Raw genomic sequence first — 21,347 nt, 5'->3', positions numbered from 1 at the left:
CCCAGCTCTCCGCCTCCTTCAACTGCTTGGGGATAAGTGACCACCAGTGTTAGGCTCCTCCTCCTGTGGCCACAGGCCTTCAAACAGCACTGCCTTCGTGAGACCACAGAGGTCACACAGGGCTCGTGCCGAGAAGGAGTTAAATTAAACTTGGATTTAATGGTCCACTATCATAATCTTGAAATTCTTAGTAATGTTAAACAATGGGCTCCACCTTTCCATTTTGCACTGAGTCCTATAGGTTATGCAGCTGGTCCTGGCTACCTTTAAAAGGGGCATGGCTTTATAGGGGCCAAATCTGCCAGACAAGACCTCAGCCAGGTGGCCAAGGTCAACATCAACTGTCATAAGTCAGACTGACAGCATGTGTCCTTGCTATAATGTGATGAGGGCATTTTACCTCTGGGGTCTTCCTTCCAAGAGTCCTAAATTCCAGTCTAACCCTGACAGAAACATCAGGCTAACTCAAATTGAAGGACAGTCTATAAAATACCTGATCAGTATTCCTCAAAACTGTCACAGTCACCAAAAACAAGGAAAATTTGAGAGGCTCTCAAGGCCTAAAGGGATCTAAGGGGTCATGACAATTAGTGTTGAGAGTGGGGGAAAGTTGTAGGGATCAGGAGGTATGTGGAAAGTCTGTATTTTCCACTCAATTTTGTTGTGAACTTAAAATTGCTCCAGAAGACAAAGTTTTATGAAAAACCTAAACGTAACATGTAATCTTGGATGCCATCTGGGCACAGAATAAAAACATTAGGTAAGAACTAAGGAAATCTGAATAAAGTATTCAGTTCGGTTCAGTCTCTCAGTCGTGTCCAACTCTTTGCGACCCCATGAATTGCAGCACGCCAGGCCTCCCTGTCCATCACCAACTCCTGGAGTTCACTCAAACTCATGTCCATCGAGTCGGTGATGCCATCCAGCCATCTCATCCTCTGTCGTCCCCTTCTCCTCCTGCCCCCAATCCCTCCCAGCATCAGAGTCTTTTCCAATGAGTCAACTCTTTGCATGAGGGGGCCAAAGTACTGGAGTTTCAACTTCAGCATCAGTCCTTCCAAAGAACACCTAGGACTCATCTCCTTTAGAATGGACTGGTTGGATCTCCTTGCAGTCCAAGGGACTCTCAAGAGTCTTCTCCAACACCACAGTACAAAAGCATCAATTCTTCGGCGCTCAGCTTTCTTCACAGTCCAACTCTCACATCCATACATGACCACAGGAAAAACCATAGCCTTAGCTAGACGGACCTTTGTTGGAAAAGTCTGAATATGCTATCTAGGTTGGTCATAACTTTCCTTCCAAGGAGTAAGCGTCTTTTAATTTCATGGCTGCAGTCACCATCTGCAGTGATTTTGGAGCCCAAAAAAAATAGTCTGACACTGTTTCCACTGTTTCCCCATCTATTTCCCATGAAGTGATGGGACTGGATGCCATGATCTTCGTTTTCTGAATGTTGAGCTTTAAGCCAACTTTTTCACTCTCCTCTTTCACTTTCATCAAGAGGCTTTCTAGTTCCTCTTCACTTTCTGCCATAAGGGTGGTGTCATCTGCATATCTGAGGTTATTGATATTTCTCCCAGCAATCTTGATCCAGCTTGTGCTTCTTCCAGCCCAGCGTTTCTCATGATGTACTCTGCATAGAAGTTAAATAAGCAGGGTGACAATATACAGCCTTGATGTACTCCTTTTCCTATTTGGAACCAGTCTATTGTTCCATGTCCAGTTCTAACTGTTGCTTCCTAACCTGCATATAGGTTTCTCAAGAGGCAGGTCAGGTGGTCTGGTAGTCCCATCTCTTGAAGAATTTTCCACAGTTTATTGTGATCCACAGTCAAAGGCTTTGGGATAGTCAATAAAGCAGAAAGAGATGTTTTTCTGGAACTCTCTTCCTTTTTCAATGATCCAGCAGATGTTGGCAATTTGATCTCTGGTTCCTCTGCCTTTTCTAAAACCAGCTTGAACATCTGGAAGTTCACAGTTCACGTATTGCTGAAGCCTGGCTTGGAGAATTTTGATCATTACTTTACTAGCATGTGAGATGAGTGCAATTGTGTGGTAGTTTGAGCATTCTTTGGCATTGCCTTTCTTTGGAACTGGAATGAAAACTGATCTTTTCCAGTCCTATGGCCACTGCTGAGTTTTCCAAATTTGCTGGCATATTGAGTGCAGCACTTTCACAGCATCATCTTTCAGGATTTGAAATGGTTCAACTGGAATTCCATCACGTCCACTAGCTTTGTTCATAGTGATGCTTTCTAAGGCCCACTTGACTTCACATTCCAGGATGTCTGGCTCTAGGTGAGTGATCACACCATCGTGATTATCTTGGTCATGAAGATTTTTTTTGTACAGTTTTTCGGTGTATTCTTGCCACCTCTGAATAAAGCATGGATTTTAGCTAATGATAATGGACAGATATTGGTTCATTCCTTGGGACAAATGGACCGTAGTAATGTTGGCAATGGGGAAATGGAGAACACGGGAATCCTACTTTCTAGGTTATCCTTACAACTTTTCTATAACTCTAACGCTATTTTAAAATAAAAAGTTTACTGTGCTGTGCTTAGTTGTGTCCAACTCTTTGCAGCCCTGTGAACTATAGCCTGCCAGGCTCCTCTGTCCATGGGGATTCTCCAGGCAAGAATACTAGAGTGGATTGCCACGCCCTCCTCCAGGGAATCCCAACCCAGGGATCGACCCACGACTCCAGCATTGCAGGTGGATTCTTTACCATATGAGCCACCAGGGAAGCCCAAGAATGCTGGAGTGGGTAGCCTAGCCCTTCTCCAGAGGGATCTTCCTGACCCAGGAATTGAACCAGAGTCTCCTGCATTGTAGGCAGATTCTTCATCAGCTGAGCTATGGGGGAAGCCCAAAAAGTTTATTACCCACCCCCCAAAGAAAGAGTGCAGCTGAAGTTGTTTCAATGGGTCACAGGAGGGAGGCTGGAGGACAGGTTGCAGACCACCTCTCCCCCTCTTCACGGCTTGTACTGCCCCCTCGGACCCTCTCATCCACTGCTCACCCAGGACGGGGACGTGGAGGGAAGCTCTAAATGGCAACACACTGTAAACGTGACTTTAACTCATTCCGTACATTTTAAGAATTACATCTCTCCCCTGGGGACCACTGGGTGCTATTGAATTCTCTGGCTGTTTTCCCATCAGCTAAACATTGTGTGTCTAGCAGTAAAGAACATGTAGGAAAGATTTGAGGCAGGATGGGGACAGTCTGAGAAAAGCAGAACCTGCTCAGTTCCATTTGTAACCTGCACTGAAATTCCAAAGCAGCCACTGTCTGTCTCCAGCATCCTTGTTCCCCAAGGAGCCCTCTCCTATCCCCGTGTGAGGGCCGAGGGAGCTGTGAGCAGGGCTGAGCATCCCTAGAGAAGCAGGACTCCAGGTGTGGAATGGGTACACCTGCCCTTGGCTGCTTTTCATCCCTCTTTGGGACCTGCCCGCCAAGGACTATAGGTTACCCCACAAGCGGAGGAGGCGCTAGGTGGACTGGCTTGTCATGTTCCCATGAGGACATTCTACCTGTGAACCACTGGGCAAGCTCCAGCATGCTGGAGCCTTCTCTCATGTTTCTGCTTAAAGAACTGGCTGGATCAACAACACTGCTTTGAGGAGGGAGGCATCAGTGAGGAAGTTCTAGAGACTGGATCTTTGTTCCCCTAGACTCATATCCAGAAATCCTAAGCTCCAGTGTGACAGTCTCGGGAGATGCCTAGGTCATGGGGGTGGAGCTGCATGAATGGGATTAGGTACCCTATTAAAGAGACCCCAGAGCATGCCTCGCCTTCACTATGGGAACCACGTCCTGATCAGACACTGAATCTGTTGGCACCTGATCTTGGACTTCCAGCCTCAGAACCGTGAGAGAGACAGTGATGCTGTGTATGCACCAGTCTATGGAAAGCTGTGACGGGAGCCGGAGCAGACTGGGACGGGAGGTAACACTCACTGCGGGAAGCGAGCCCACGGCAGCCTGCCCGTAGCCCTGTCATGGGTATCAGCGCCTCCCAGGCTCCAGCTCAGGAACAAGACCCCAGGAGGCCTGGGGAGACCTCACCTTTATGGGGCAGGTTTAAGGCTGCCTCACCTGGCCTCTCCATGTCCTCAGCTGAGAGCTGACTGAGTGGAATTCTGCCTGAATCCCCTTGAAACTTCAAGCCAAGGTATCCTTGTCTTCCTCCTCCCCTTCACACCCTCGCCCTCGGCCGCCCAGTGGATCTGAGCGTTTAGCATCTGTCCTGCCCAAAATTCAGGTCCCCTCCACTGCCAGGACCCCCAGGGCCCTGCTCCACCCACTGCCTGTCCACAGCATCCCGCCTCTCTCCAGCACCCCAGCTTCCCTCCCAAGACCGTCTTCTCCATCCCATGTCTTGCTGGTCCCTTCCCGCTCCTCCAGCAAGAAGCCCAAGAAGCTGTCAGCCTTTATGGACCATGTCGGGTCCACACCACACAAGGCAACCCCAGTTTAGGATTCACTGGGCAGGGGAGGGATGGATGTGTGTCCTGAAGCACCCAACAAGGGCCAGGTGGCACCGGGTATACAGGGACCCAGCAGCAGTTCCAAGGCTCCTGCCGAGTTGGAGAGCCTGCTTGCAGTCAGCTTGATGAGTCAAGGCCCTTCCCAGGCACAGGTCCGTCCGTGGCCTGGCTGACCCTGCTCCTTCCCTTAGACCCCAAGCCAGTCACTGCACCTCCCCATGCCACCCCAGATCCCCACATCCTCATCTCCGCCCTGCTGTCAGCATCAGCCCAGGCCGTGTTCGCAAGTAAGACGGATTCTATCCGATAAGGGCCCAGGACAAGCTTTGCGGAAAATGCTGAACCATACTGGACAACACTGGCTGTCTTCAGGAATTCTGGCTTCCACCAAAGCCAGAATTCGGTTTGGGGCAGCTTGCCATGGAGCTGTTGCCGTGTGTATGTCTGCTCCTCTCCCAGCATCGGCTCCAGGGCGCCACAGCTCCCCTTCAACCCGCCCTGCCCACCAGCAAACACTGGGCTCACCCCTACAGAAGGGGTTCAGCCCCTTGGGGCACACGGCAGCTCTCCCAGAGGCCCAAGGTCTGACCCAAGCACATCTCCAAAATGCCCAGACCCCAACACACACCTGCTGAGGAAAGCGGTCCCTGACTTCTGAACAGCAGTCACTTGGGATGCTGTGAATTAACAAATCCAAAGCCACAACCCTCCTCTCAGGCAGGGGACAGCAAGGGGCCAGACCACACCTTGCCTTCACTTACATATGCAAAAGTACTTCTGGAAATAGAGACACCGTCCAATGACAGATGAGTGGATAGACGGAATGTGGTCATCCATGCAACAGAGGATTTTTCGGCCTTATAAGGAGAGGAAATCTTGTCACCTCTCACCATACATATGAACCTGGAGGACATCATGCTGAGAGATGAAGCCAGTCACAGGAGGACACACCCCATGTGATTTCACTGGCACCCAGAGCATCAAGTTCACAGAGACAGAGCATAGAAGGGCTACTGCCAAGCTGGGGGTAGGGGAGGGTGAACAGGTGAACATTGGTGAACAGGTAAGAGTTTCAGTTCTGCCAGATGAGACGGTGGCGATGGCTGCACAAAAATACGGATGCATTTAATGCCGCTGAACCACACACCTGAAGGTAGCTACAATGGTGAGTTTTGTGTCATGTGCCTTTTACCACCCTGTCTTTTAAAGCATGCCCACTGAGCCACCACCATGCGGGGGGCACTGTCATGGGCACTGATCCGTGACACAGCAGCAAATCATAGTCCCTGCTATCAGGACGCTCACACAGGGAGTACACAAAACCACAAGAAAGCCTGGCAGCACACACGCCAAGTCACACGTACGTAGATCAGCACGCAGACCACGGTGCTCCCAAAGGCGTTATAATAAGGACAATGCTTCCGGCGAGAGGCTGGGACTCACGGGAAGGCCACCAGGGGAAGTGCTTTTTGGGGGTGAGGTCTTCATGATGGGGGTTCCCTGGTGGCTCAGAGGGTACAGAATCTGCCTGCAATGCCGGAGACCCAGGTTTGATCTCTGGGTCAGGAAAATCCCCTGGAGAAGGGAATAGCTACCCACTCCATTATTCTTGCCTGGAGAATTCCATGGACAGAGGAGCCTGGCGGGCTACAGTCCACGGGGTGGCAGAGAGCTGGACACGACTGAGCGACGAACACACACTGCATGATGGGATGGAACCGGCCAGTGAGAGTCTGTGTCCAGAGCTCACCCCAGAGACCACAGGCAACATAAAGGCCACCCAGGAGCTGGTCAGAGAGGAGGGCAGAGAGCAGGGGGTGGGGGAGATTCCAGGGCCTTGATACCAAGGATTTGATTCCCTGCATGATGGAAAGCCGCCGCAGGGTTCTGAGCACAGAAGAGATGCAGGCTGGCTGTGCACCCCAGAGGCCCCATTCCCACTTACCCCAGCACCCCGACATCCTCCCTCTCCCATGAAGCTAGATGCCCACAGTGCCGGCCCTTAGGGGTTCAGGTATGTTCCATCCAGTCCCCTCAGGAGCACAGCCGTGGACCCTGGCGGCCAGCCTCCAGGAGCCCTGCTCTCCCTAAGAAGGAGCCCACGAAGGCATCTGCCCCTCCCTCGTGGGCGCCCTCCTCTCCATTACTCCCGGCTCCCTTCCCCAGAGCCTCCAGGAGCCTCGCAAAGTCCTTCACGGGGGCTCATACCTTGGAGATGCTAGCATTGCCCCCACCACTAACCAAACAGGGGCATCTGACCCCAAAGCACCGGCTTCACAGACTTCCAGTCGCAGCTGAGTGGACCCGACCCATGGTCTCTGCTCCATGAGATTTCCAGGGAAAGTTTCATCAAAACCGTGGCCGCCCTGACACATGCCGTCCCAAGACGGTTTTTCCTTCTGACTTTATGAAATGGGTACTAGCAGATTATTTTAAATTTCAGGAAAAGGAGAGTCCCATGCCCTGTGGCTCATAAGCTCCCCAAGGGCCCAGCCTCTGACCAGACTGACACCCTCAATGCCAGATGCTTCTTTAGGGCACCATTCTGAAGACCCTACCTGTGGTGAGTTCAATAAGGCTCACCTCCAAGTCCCCAGACCTGCACCCCAGACCACCCACAGTGGCCTTAAAACTAGAATGTAGCAACTAAACTCCAGAGTGCCTGCAAGATCACTTTTCAAGCTGGTGGTGACACAGCCGAAGCCTTTAAACAGTCTGTGGATGGAGGATGCAGTGCCCACGGCAACATTCCTGCCCCATTGCCCTGGCCCGCAGCAGGCACACTGTCAGTGAGGCTGCTACCGCATCTGTGAACACCCTGCAGAGGGGAAGGAGAGACGGCTGCTCTGAGGCTCATGGAGGATGGCCATCTGGGCAGGAGGAGGTGGACCTGGAGCCCAGGTTGCCACTGCCCCAGAGAGGGGGTTCTCTGGGTGCTGAGGGCAGGCCAAGTGCATCCCCCAGAGGACTTGCTCCCAGTGTGGCATTCACATGCCCTGGGCAACTCTCTGACCCCCAGACTCCGTATGCCCTTGGCTCCTCCCAATCCTGGCAGACAGAGACCCGGCCAGGTCACAGAGCCACTGCAGGTCTGTGGTGCAGGCTCTGCGTCGTAACTTCAGGTGGTCTGGCACCTCGAGGGGGAGTGGTGGGCAGGCCTGAGTCCTAACTGGCTTCTGGGCCAGGAGAGCACGTTTCCATCTCATTCAGTGCAAGTCGACAAGATCCCCGAACATCTGCTATATCTCATACCCTGCACAGGGGACCACGAGGAAAGCGCCCTGAGGGCAGCACGATCCTGTCCTCACGGACTCTTGCACCCACTCAGGGCACATGCTGGCTGAGCTCAGAACAGAGGTTCCCTGGAAGGACACCCACCCTCAAGCCCCAACTTCTTCCAGGAGGAGCTGGAGGCCACAGAGGGCTTGGCTGTGAGATGCTGGAAGACAGGGCCCCTGCATTTGCCAAAACTCACATCCCAGGAGCCAGAGCTTCTGACTGAGGCTGAGGTGGCAACAGGGAGGGGAGACCGCATTGGCAACTCCAAGGGGCAGGGCCCGGCTTCCCTGGTGACTCAGCGGTAAAGAGCCCGCCTGCTACTGCAACAGACTCAGGTCAACATGAGTTCAATCCTGGATCGGGAAGATTCCCTGGAGAAGGAAATGACAACCTGCTCCAGTATACTTGCCTGGGAAGCCCCACGGACAGAGGAGCCAGGCGGGCTACAGTCCATGGGGTCAGACACAACTGAAGCAACTCAACAACAACGAAGGGGCAGGGCCGGGCTCGGAACCAGATTCTCTCCCTGCCGGGAAGGCTGGAGGGTCACGGTGCTTCAAGGAGGCCAGTCTCACAGTAAGCTACCCACCACACATCCCAGCTACACAACACACATCCCAACACCCACACCAGCACAGGCAGCACACACATCTCCACCAACACATGCATCAACACTCCAACACACACCGATGTGGTTCCCCAACACACTTGACCATACGACACAAGCCTGACACCTATACCAACACCCACACCACACACCATTATATACATCTTAGCACACACCTCTCCACTAGCATGTGTCAACACACAAATATGCACTCTCCCAAACCATGCAGCCACACCAACATATTTGCATACCCTAATGCCATACCCAGCTGCTGCTACTGCTACTGGAGTCGCTTCAGTCGTGTCTGACTCTGTGCAACCCCATAGACAGCAGCCCACCAGGCTCCCCTGTCCCTGGGATTCTCCAGGCAAGAACACTGGAGTGGGTTGCCATTTCCTTCTCCAATGCATGAAAGTGAAAAGTGAAAGTGAAGTCGCTCAGTTGTGTCCAACTCTTCGTGACCCCATGGACTGCAGCCTATCAGGCTCTTCCGCCCATGGGATTCTCCAGGCAAGAGTACTGGAGTGGGGAGCCATCGCCTTCTCCAATGCCATAGCCTAGCGGCACCATACTCCCACACATGTACTGACCTTTATATCCCAACCCACCCTCACCCGTACACACACATACCCAGTGTGTGCACATCCACTTCCATCCCAGTACATCCACAGTCCAAGACACACCCACCATGCATGCACACACACACACACTCAAGCACAGAGCAACACATCCACCCTCAGCAACTACATCCAAAAAATTACACCATCTTACAGATACACACACAGCAACACCAGCCCAGGACAACATGACCACGCTCACACACCCCAACGCAGACAACAAGTGTTCAGATGCACACTGGCCTCCAGACACACACACAATCACAACCGTGTGCTAGATGCTCTAGTCCCGGAAGCTATGGGCAGTTTGAACCTGCTAATTCCCCTACGCCCACAACAGCAGACTCAGCTAACCTACATCCTCCCCGGGACCACCCTAGGTAGGTCCAGGGCAGTGTGACAGCCCAGGACATCCGCTTGGCACTGCCAGTGTGACATGGCCACTTGATTCAGTTTTTAGTGCCACCAGGAGCAACAACAAAGAATCCGCAGCCCCTCCTCTGGAAGGCTTCCCAGATGACAATGCTGCCTCCTAATTTACACCTCAGAGGACAGTGCTGACCAGGGAGGAAGAACAGAGGTCCTCTTCTCTTTCTCTTCCTCTACCCATGGGGGAGCCCTCTCTTCTCCAGAAAGAGCTGGCGGGTGGGGAGAGCTGAGAGCATGCATCCACTAGACAGTCCTGGCTGTGCCAGCCCCGAGCCTCTGCCCCCTAGCCCATTCTCTGGCCCACCACCCACACCCAGGGCCCCTTCCACCACCGGCCTGCAAAAGAGAGCAAGGAAGTGGAAACTGGCCGGCAAGCATGGTGGAGTTGGGAGGGAGGTGGAAACTGGGCCTCAGGCAGGCTGCACAGGAAGATAGTGGGTCCCCCAAGTCACCAGACTGTGCTCCAGGGGCCCATCCCCTCGGCCTTGGGCCTCCAGGGGCACCCAGGGGACACAGCCACAGGACCCTGGTGACATGCTCTACATGTGACCTTGAGTAGGGGTTGGGGGAGTCCCTGCAACCAGAGCTTTGGGCAGTCACTTTAAGTCTAAGCGTGGCACTCTGGCTGGGTCCCAGTCGATCCTCAGCAGAGCCGAGCAAGCACTGGGCCATCCCCTTCCTTGATTCTTTGCTGGAAAGATACAAAGAGAGGGAAGGAGTACTCATCTGAGCTTCCCACTGTGTGTGAGGGCCAAGCTCCCATCGGCCAGTATGAAGCGGAGCTGGCAAGCAAGACTTCTGCCTTCAGCCGTGTGCACCCCATCCCCAGCATGACCCAACAGTGGAACCAAAAAGCAAGAGGTCAGACAGACACAGGTTGGAATCTCAGCTCCACCACTTTCTAGCTTTGTAACTCAATACAGCATCTCCATACAGTTTACATATCTGACACCCTCTCCTCTGCCAGACCACAGGCTCTGAGACACAGAAGCACAGAGAGGCTAAGGAGCGCTTGCTGGGTCACACAGCTCCTAAGGGCCAGAACTGGAGCCCTGCCCATGACCACCATGCTCTCCCACAGCCCAGCGAGGCCTGCCCCCAGGAGGGGACGAGCAAACCCGCAGCTGCACTGAGTGAGGGGCCCTGGAGGCGCCCCCTAGTGGCAGGACCCCTCCTCCAGGGCATGGAGGCCTCACACAGGGAAGGCGCCCTGAGGACAGGAGCTAGGAGGGTCTTCCCAGCCCCGCCATCCACCAGGCACACGAGGTCCCTCAGAGGTGACAGGGCCTCGCCACCTGCTCGAGGGTCGAACACAGACATCAACGAGAAATCCCCAAATTCCCAACTGTACAAATCCTAGTTCTCTGCTCAGTGGATGAGAACCTTGAAAGTTACCCACAGGCCATGGAAACATTGGGAAGGGAGAGGAGAGGAGGGGGAAAACAAGATGAAAGGGGTCTCAGAGCCTTCTAGACTTCACTACCCCCTCTCCTTCCTGAGGAGGAGAACGCCCAGGCCCCAGGGAGGGGAGCGAGCTGCTTGAATAGCCCAGCAGGGCGGGTAAAGCCTGCCCGTGTAGGGGCCAAGCTCTGGCTGAAGTCTCTGCTCTACTAGGAGTCATTTCTTAAACATTAGAAAATGCATCTGTCTCTGGGTTAATAGCCAGGCTTGTGACCTTTTAATTCACAGAAAATAAAGGGCGATTGAGGTCTGATGTGTACCAGAAGAAATTGTTTCCACTCATTCTCATAGTGGGTCTGTATTTAGTTCATGATCCACCACCCCAAAAGAAAAATGGCGCTCTTGTAGGGCCCAACCTCAACTGATGCTGGACATTTTAACATATGAGTGGTACAGCTCCCCAGATGACTCACCTGGTCCTCTGTGGGGACAGCTACGGATGGTTCTGAAGTCAGGTTGGCTTGGATAAAATGCAGAGAGCATCTTTCCCAGTGTGGGTCTGACAAACACTCATAGGCTCGAACTGCAGGGTCCCAACAAGAACCCACACTCCACCTGACACCTGACTCATGACCTCCATCTGCCCGTGAACCACAGGGTGCTCAGGGGCAGGTGAGCTGGAGCAAGGAGCCTGCCTGTTGCTCCCTGGTGTGGAGCTCCACCCTGACTCTTCCTGCTGCTCCTTCAGGGCAGTGCCCCACCCCACGCCCCGTGTCAAGTGACCGGCCGCCAGGACACACAGGCCACAAAGCTGCGAGTCCTCCACGAGCTCCCATCTGGCTCCCTTCTTGGCCTGAGGGGCCCTCCTCAGAAGCAGCGGCTGGACTCTCTGCCAGGGCCTTTTCAGCCGCAAGAAAACTGCCATTCACATCCAGGGAGAGAGAGGAGAGCCAGTCACAGTGACTGAGCTGGGGGTGCCTCCCTGGAAGTCACTGGGTGGGCCAGGTTCCATAAAGGGAAAGAGTTACCTGTCACAGGAGCTATTGAGGTGACTGGGGTGGTTCTGCCACTGTTACAGGTCCCTTGGGAACAAATGTGGGCACCAAGGCACATGGGTCTCCTCCAGGCACTTGGGCATCAAGGGGTAGGTGCATGGGGCAGCCCTCCCATGCACTCACCCATCTCTGATTAGGATTTGCTGGCTGCCAGGCCCAGGGCCTCTGGATACTACAACTTGTCCCTACTCACCCTTGCATCCCCAGCACCTAGCACATGGCTCAGAGTTCAGAACCTACTTAATAAGCATTTGTCCTTGAATGAACAAATGATTTAATAAACAAACCAACAAACACATGAATTTATGAAAGAACAAATGAGTCACAGAGTTGTTCGGTGACAGGCAACTACCTAGCTTGAAGGAGACAGATTTCAATATTACCTTGGGAGGAACTTTCTCAGTAAAATCTCCAGTACTGGAAGAAATGGACTCAAGACAAGGCATCCTGCTGGGTAATACACAGCTGCAGCCTGCGGGCTGCCATCCTGTGACTTGAGATTCCACTGCGAGGAGGTCCACTTCCGGAAACAGGGAACATAGTACTCATATGAAGCATTTATAAAAATAGAGCTATTACTGAAGAACAGGAGTGCACAAAGGATAGCCCATGGGCCAAATCCTTCTGTCACCTGGCTTTGTAAATAAAGTTTTATTGGAAACCATCAAGCACTTGCATTTATGACAGAACTGAGTAGTTACAAAAGAGCCCGCACGACCTACAACACCTAAATTTGTTGTTACTTGGACCTTTACAGAAAAAGTTTGTTGATCTCTGTGTTCAATATTCAACTGCAAAAAAAGTTTTATATATATTTAAGCAAACGCTGGATCATATAGAAGTCCGTAATGTAATAATTTTTTTGTGTGTGTGAAATACATCTTTCAGTGCACAAAAAGGACTGGGAGAGAACAGACTAAAATGTTTGCAGTTAAGAAAAAAAAAAATGTCATTAAACAACAAAAATAGCAACAAAGAAGTCAGTAAATGGCCCTCTAGGAAGAGACCGAGTGGCTGGGGTTTGAAGGTCACTCCAACAGGACATTTCAGAGGGGGTCAGGCCCCATTGGGGAACGGATGCATGCTGCAAACGCTCTCCTACACAGGGATTATTTTATGTCACAGAGCAGCTTTGCTGAAGGATCACTTCAATTTTTCAAGGCAAATTACTTTTTAAAAAAAAAAGAACCTAAAACACCTATTTTAGCAGCGAATTTAACAAAATATATCTAGCAGTAAAGAAAAGCATGTATCTGTCTTGGTCTTCAAAGAAACAACCACTGCACATATTTTACGTTGAGCTAAACATAAGCAAGTTGGAAATTTTCCAAAATGCCTCTCAAGATGATTGAAGACAACCGAGGGTGTCCAAAAACCACGGCGACAACCACTGAGCTAAGAGTTTGGGGACGTTACTTTAATGAAGAGATGAGAGCGCCATGAAGGGGACCTGTCTCATCATACATCAAAGGGCTTTGGAACTGAGGTCAAACCAGAGGAAAGAATTTCTACTGGTGTCCACCCAAATCCCAGCCCAGCAAGATGCCTCCCTGGGGGAGAGAATGGACCCTCTCTGGCATCCACAGCACCCAACTGCTAAGCTGCTAAGTCACTTCAGTCGTGTCCGACTCTGTGTGACCCCATGGACTGCAGACACCCAGGTTCCTCCATCCATGGGAGAGTACTGGAGTGGGTTGCCATTGCCTTCTCCTATAACTGCATAGTGATACACCAATTCAACTTACTGCTATGGGGGAAAAACACCATTTAATGAGACATGAAGACAAAGCATAAACCCGACTAAGGGCACAGCACCGAAGGCCCAGAGTTAAACAGCATGGTCACCCCAAGGTATGCCCTGATCCCAGCAAAAGCTGAAACATGACCCCATCCCTTAAAAGCAAGTGATGAGGCATCAAAAGCCAACCCACCCACCACCCACTTCCTTCTGTCAATACCTGGCTGGGCATCCCCAAAAGATGGCTGGCCCCGCCAGGGAGTCAGCTTGTCCTGTGCCTCCCATAGCCTGCAGACACATGCCACATGTCACACAAAACCCCAATGATGACAGCAATGAAGACACGGGTCCCACAAGCAGCCAGGCCCTGGACAGCCTTCCCTTAGTAGGAAAGAACAGACCCAGGCACCGAATTCCACCCACCACCGCCTCTACAAACAGCACAGCTCCCTTTGTGCCTTGGCCCACCCATCAGGGAGCCGGAGGGAGTGTTCAGACATGCACTGTTTTGGAGTTCTGCAGCCTGTTTTGAAGATGCGGATCAAGGAGAGGATGGCAGCAAATCTCTGTGCTTAGCTCAGCCCTGTCTGTCACAAGCCAAGCTCCCCAGTCCCCCATTCTGCCTCCCCAGCACATGTCAGAGGCACAGCATTCACCTCTTAGATTATATCAACAAGCTCCATTATTACAGAGTTGTCTCGGTAACTAACCAGGACTGTCCTGGCTGGCTCCACACATTTGCACCCACAGCATACCAGGACTTAGGTGAAAACAGTAAGCAAAACGCAACACAAGATAAATAAATGGAAATACAGCTCCAGGAAATTGAGTGCACTCCTGACAAAGAAAAGCTACACCAGATCTGGCTCAGAATTCAGTGGAGGGGCCCAGCAGAGTGACAATCCACGTGCACAGCAAGGAAGACCCGCTTTAGCTACCCAGCTCCTAGGGGACCCCCAAGCACTGCTCAGGTGCCTCGCTGCTCAGGTTCTGTCCAAGAAAAAAGGCCCAAAACTCTGCCCAAGACCTGTTCCCCTGAGCTCCTTTGCAAGGGCCCACAGCTTTCCGAGAAGGGGTTTCCAGATGGCGCCTGGCGGCAGCAGTGCCAAACTCCACAGCTTAAGTAAATGTTGCCGTCGCCCCGTCCTGCCAGGAAAAGGCAAGGGGGACCCACGGCTCTTCTCAGCTGCTGCGACGCTTGCTTCCTGGAGAGAACAGAGTCCCCACCACCTGCCCTGCACCCTGCTGGAGAGCCCCCTTTCCTCTGCGTTTGTGAGCTTCACTGCCCCTTTCTACACGCCAGCCCAGTCCACATGGGTGGGGGATTAGCTGTCAGATGCCAACAGAGGAGAGGGAAGTGAGGAACCCAGAAGGGCAGCAAGCAGGCCCAAGGGTCGCAGATGGCAAAGGTTCCAGCCCAATCATCACGAATTTGGGACGTTTGCACAAATTCAATCTCCTGATCTCTGCAGGTGTTTCTCCACCCCTACCATCAACGCTCCAAAACAGCCTGACAGTTATGGGAGCTAAGGCTCACTTCTCTTTCGGCCTCACGCTCAGAATGCTCCCAGCACTGGTCTCTCCCAGGTCTCCCTCCATTCTCCACCTCAACATCCCAAATATCCCAGAGGCTTCCCCCAGAATCCAGGGGAATCCTGAGGGCCAGTGAAACAGGAGGTTTACTGAAGCCTGTACCTGTCTCCACCCCGGAGACATCAGGGCTACCTCCCAAAACCTCCTCCAGAGGAGGGCAGAGCCAGGCACTAGCTGAGGTGGAAAGCAAGGAAGACTCTCTGCTTTACCCACTCAGGAGTGCGCGTCTCATAACAGGCACAAAGCTTCATGCCAATGAAGGGGTTCGAAGGCACAAGAGCCCAGTGGAGAAGGGATCCGGCGAACAGGAGGACCCCAAGGTGCTCCACAAACAGAGACAGTTCCCACTCTGTAGGAGTGGCTGCTGGCAGTGCTGACACGTTGAGCCTACGTTCCCAGGAGCCTGAGAAGGAATAGCAAGAGAGTGGGTGGGTGAAAGGCGGCTCCAGGCAGCTCGCGACACATGCTTTGGACCAACAAGCAGAGGCCACGCTGTGGCCATTTGCAAAGCAAATCTCTAATTCCAAGGTGGTGGCCAACCTGAGCACAAACCCCCCATTCCAGCTAGTAGCAATCACGCACCTAATGCTTCATGCTCCGTTTTGAACACTAACTGCTTAATTCTTTGCCTCATTGTAACCTGTCCTTTTGCCTGGAAAATCCCATGGACGGAGGAGCCTGGTGGGCTGCAGTCCATGGCGTCGCTAAAAGTCAGACACGACTGAGCGACTTCGCTTTCATCCGCTGGAGAAGGAAATGGCAACCCACTCCAGTGTTCTTGCCTGCAGAATCCCAGGGACTGGGGAGCCTGGTGGGCTGCCGTCGATGGGGTCGCACAGAGTCGGACACGACTGAAGCGACTTAGCAGCAGTAGCAGCAGCAACCAGTCCTTAGCTAATCTGTGTTTTTCTTATTATCATTAAATTCAGATTTAAAAGAACGTTTGTTCCTTGTATTAACATGCATACAGAAGGAGCACACCATCGCGGACATGCGGGGCTTCCTGAGTTCTCGGGCAGGAGCGCAGCATCCCTAAGAGCACAGGAAGGGGGCCCGAAGGTGGACGGAGTGAGGCGAGGCAGCTAAAAACAGCAGGGCTCCAGTGATCCTGCGGAGGGAATCAACCCCCTGGACAGAAGACGGTGTCCTGGGAATCTGGGAGTCCTTGGGAACGAAGAGGAAAGAGGCTTTGCTTCTGGGATCTTGGGTCACACATCTTTTCTATCACACTTCCTATTTGAAGACTTTTAGACCCAGTATGATTTCTCTCTTTCTGAAATTCTAAGTGACAGCGCCATCGGGCAGCCCTGTGGAGGTGGGATTTACAGCTCCACGCAAAGGGGTGAGAGGGGCAGCCAAGGCCCCAGAGTGGCACTGAGCGTTCCCAGGCTCAAGACAATCAAAGGGCACAGAGTGATCGGAAGTTTATAAAAAGGAGCTGCTGTCAGGCGTCCGGCCCCCTCACAGGAGACAGGCAAGGTGAACCAGCATCTGAGGGCTCCTGTTCCCAGCTCCAGCACCATGCCAAGCGGGCGGACCACCTCCAGTCCCAGCAGAAAGGCAGGAGAGCAGAGGGAGCCCACTGGACCCCTGACCCCTGCCCCGTCGGACAGAAGTCTGGCCAGCCTACTACCCAGGCTGGGCCAGCTCCCGGGAGGCAGGACCCACCAGCATCTGCCTGGCCATGGCTTCGGCACACACAGCCGAGCCTCTGTAAATCTCCACAAACACGGCGGCCGCCTGCACACTCTTCCACGTCGGGACGGAAAAGCTGCATATGGCGCTTGGTTTTAACAGCTGAGCTTTAAAAAAGTGCAGCTTTTCATCTCACTGAACCAGCTCCCAAATTAAAGGGTGGGGGAGGGAGAAAGAGGAGGCAGGAAAAGAGAGAAGCTGGAGTGGGCAGGGGGAGCCTTCCACGCTAAATTTGATTTTATAAGGAATTTCAGACTAGTATCTGCTCCAAAGGTCCCTCTGGAAAATGAAACCACAGTCCCTGTTTGTCATCCCTAAGTTTACTAATTTCATCCTTTAAAGAATAACTTTCTTTTTTCTGCTTTTAATAAAAATGAAGGAGTCTATCAATGAAGAAATCACTCACAGGCCTTAGATTGGGTTAACAATTTTTAAGCAAATTTGTAAATGGGATTATTGTTTTCCAAAGTTCCGCTTAGCGAAGAGATTAGTGGCCACAATGCCCAGGGGGCGTCCCCTGGTCCTTTTAATTCCCTGCCTGGAGGTGGAAGGTGCTGGGAGAGGAATGGGAGGGAGAAGCCTGATACAGGGCAGTTTTCCTGGAATCGCCTGGAAACTTTTACTTTCTGTTTCCTCTGCTGATAATGACTGTCTTCGCTCTGCAGCCAGACCCCCTCTCCTCTCCCAGCCCCCTGTTGCTGCCTGCCATCCCCAAGCTCCAGTATAAAGTTTGGCTTTTGCAGCAGGAAGCAGCTGGGCCAAGCAACCAGCGAATGATAATGACCTCAGAAATCTGCTGTTCGCTCGGCAACAATAGGGTGCTCAGTCTACTGGAAAATTGTGTTCATCAGCTAACTCTGCTCAGTTACTAATTGACATTGCCAAATATTTTAAGAACAATTGGAATGCACAAGCAAAAAAAAAAAAAATTTGAAGATCTTAATCCTCAGACTTAAATTTTTTTTTTTCTTTTTTTCCCTTCTTTCGAGTGCCCAGATTTGTTTGTGTGGAGCAGGCAGTGGTTATCATGAATGGGGGCAGGGAGGAGGAGCCACATGAGAAAAAGAGGTGGAAAAGAAAGAAAATCTATCATATCACTATACACCCGATGTAAATGCAGGGGAGCCCTGGATAAAGGCCTTTGACGCTGTGGTCAATGGGCCAGCACAGGATGGAGACCCAGCATTTCAGGAATGCGGCTCAGGCAACAAAAGAAGAGCCCGCAAGGCTTCCAGCCCAGCTGATCAAATAATCCTTGTCCATCACAAAATATCATACCAGAAGTAGTAGGGGTTAACAGTATTTTTATCTTTGCATCTCTTCCTGCCTGGCTTTCCATTGATCACGTAACTTAGCCGACTTTATTTAATGAACAGAGGGTCAACGCATTCAATTACCCCTTTCCCACCATCAACACTTCAATTAGCCCCTCTCCAAAATTATGGGGAATGCAGAAGGTAACTGCCCTGTTGGATATAATGAACAGTATCGTTTCTTAGTACATTAAGTTTTAATTATTCTGAGCGTGATTTCCAAAGCAAAATCTAAAGAAACAGAACTTTGGTTGTCTTCTGACTCAGGCTAAGGCTAGAATCGGAGCGCAGCCTTAGATGAGATTTTAGGGAAAGATACAGAGATTAATGTCGTCGGAGAGTCTGCACGCGAGCCAGAAATGAGGGAGCATCAAAACACCCGCCCCGCTTTCTAAATGTCATAAAAGAGTAAAATTTTTAAGCCGCTGCTTTCCAAACAGTTTCCCTTTGCACTGTACACGGAGGCAGAAATGACATCTACTATGGGGTGAAATTAGTGGTAAGACAAATCAGCAACAACAACTACAAATAAAACAAAGGGGAAAGATGGGGAAGTGATCTGTGTGACTAGTTTTGTCCATTTTCTGTTAGAAAATATGACCTCTCAATTTGTCAAAGGTCCTAGTTTTCGCAGTTGATCTTAAGCTTGGTTCTCAGCAGTTTGGAGAGCCAAAGAACAAACACATTTTCTGGTTCACTGGAATCATTTTCACATGTTCACTGATTCAAACATTCTTTTGCTCACATAACAAACAGCTGCATCCCACATTAGCCTAGCCAGTGACAGTCGCCCATCTCGGCAATAACTGTTTGATTGCAAACTTGACCCCGTCTTCGTCTCGGTCTGAGCAAGACATTTTTAAACAGCCACTCCGTTCCAATCCTCCTTTGCAAAGAATTACATCTGATAACAAAGGACGTCTCTGCCACTCATTGTAAGCCTTCTTCTGGAGATCTGTTCTAAGAGGCTCTCTGTAAAAAGGTTTTTTATGATGAATTCAGAACTACTATCATGTTAAGAGCAGCGATTTATAAAGAAGAATTCATTGGTTAAGATCTGAAAAAATAGTTTCTCAGGCCCTACTGACCCAGTTTTCAACAAAAAAAAGAATCAAGTGATGCAAATTAAGTTTTGCGACATTGTTATGCAGTCTGAGAAATTTGTAAAACCGTGTTTTTGCAGTTATTTCTTAATAGAAGCCTTAATAAGTACTTCTTTCTTTACTTAAGGGCTTAAAGATTTTTTTCTCCCCTTCACCTTGCAGGTTTCTCTCTAACAGGTAATAATAAAATACCTATTGTGTCAAGATTTTTATTTAAATGCTTATTTTGATCGCACTTTATACAAATCAGAGTTGTTAGAAAGAAGAGGGAAGACTAACCCGATTTGGTTAAGGGTCCTAATCCCAGGAAAACTTGAATGGCCCAGGCGTGCAACTGATTTAGGCTGCATATTGGTATGCCATCAATTTTCCTACTTAGTCAGAAAATTATGAAAGGGTCTAATTTGAATATGAAGAAAACAAAGAAGTCAACCAGAAATGAAAGAATCAGTATTCACAATTGTACGATACTTCAATGAGGAAAATAAAAGTGAGAAGATAACCACAACTCAAGTACAATTCTCCTTTGAGTCCCAAGCCCGGTTGGTTCTTTTAAGCAAAATGGACTTCTTTCAACAGAGTATTTAGAGATTTGGAAACAACAGAGATAGGAATAGCATGAGGCTATCACTTGGCCAGAAGGTGAGAAAAACACGGTAAACACGTCATTAATAGAGCCGAACATTTGGTGTCGGAATATTTTGCTGAGACCTTTTCATTTCAGTGGGGCTGGGAGACGGATGAAAATCTGTCAGTGTTAACTCCACGTCACTCCAAAAAGTTAGGAAAGCCAGTTTGTGCTCTGCTTTCTGCCCCGAGAAAGGTCCCCAAATCCAAAAACCGTGAGATGACACTCTCCAGGAGAGGGGACCTCCTCACAGGAGGCCGGAAGTAATCCGTCCTGACAATGGGATGCCTGGCACTTTGCTGCCTTCCTGCACAAAGATCCACCTCAGAGCGCTCGCCATCAGGCAGTGACACTGGAGAACCCTTGCCTTGCCAAGTTCTGGGTGGTGGTCACTCCCGGCAACGTGGCCTAGCCCTCCGTGGTGCTGCAGTCCTCCTCAGACGCTTCCAGTGTCTCAGCAGAAGTGAATTGCAAACGAGGCTAGGACTCCAGGAGTAGACAGTGTGTTTCATGGGTGTTTAAGCAGCGGCATTAAGTGCTATCGGAATCTCTGGAATGTGCAGCGCAGATTTATGTGTCTTAACAATTCTTTACTGGTTCATAATAAGCCAGCGGACTCACACTTTATTTTAATACTAATTTTGTCCTAGAAGAAGGGAATACTGATGCATGACAAGAACAACACAGCTAAGCTGGCATCTACTTAGTAAGTGTAGCAGTGAATTGCCTCCAATACTGAAATATTTATCGAAACTGAGAAGGGAAAAAAAGGAAAAGGGTAAAGAAAAAAACTTAAAAAATGACCCTCACCAGGGTGTTGCCACATCTTTAACAGTGGGCAATGCAGTGCCTTGAGGTGCCTCAAACTGTCTTTCATTTTCTAGACTTAATGGCTGATTGCAGAAATCAATGTTGCCATTAGTAACAGGGTATTTGTTATGGCATGATTTCCTCTGTTGTTAGGCTGCAGAATGATTACAGTATTAGCGAGATGCTTTCTTTATAAAGGGCTAGAGATATAACTTTCAATTTACTATCCATTAGTAAGGGGCTTTGGAAATATGGATGAAGGCAACAAGCTTACCTGCTGTTAGGTAGTGATTTTAATTTAGCTGTCTTAGGATAGTGGGATTTTTTTTTTCTTTTTTTTTCCCCCCCTCAAACTGGGCCAGGAAGCTTCAGCATTTCACAGACATTTTGATGACAGATTTTCTGCTTTGCTATTTTAGACCCCAAAGCTGTATCGCCCATGTAACACAGTACAATTTAAGACATGAAGTCGCGCATCTGTGTTGCAAACCTCTGTGCTTTTCCAAACCATCAGAGGAGAATGATGTGGTTCTTCAGGTTATAAACACATAACAGGTGAACCGAGCTGTACTTTCAGAAG

At 50.6% G+C, this 21,347-nt stretch overlaps 1 protein-coding gene across 6 annotated transcripts in view; it reads right to left on the bottom strand.

Annotated features, from left to right (window-relative positions):
* Positions 1-21,347, bottom strand: part of ZNF536 (zinc finger protein 536) — a 452,773-nt gene that overhangs the window by 229,081 nt on the left and 202,345 nt on the right. The window lies entirely within an intron of this gene.

The sequence above is a fragment of the Ovis aries genome, chromosome 14 (assembly GCF_016772045.2).
Source record: "Ovis aries strain OAR_USU_Benz2616 breed Rambouillet chromosome 14, ARS-UI_Ramb_v3.0, whole genome shotgun sequence".
NCBI classification, from domain to species: domain Eukaryota; kingdom Metazoa; phylum Chordata; class Mammalia; order Artiodactyla; family Bovidae; genus Ovis; species Ovis aries.
This window is presented reverse-complemented; position numbering and strand designations above follow the sequence as displayed.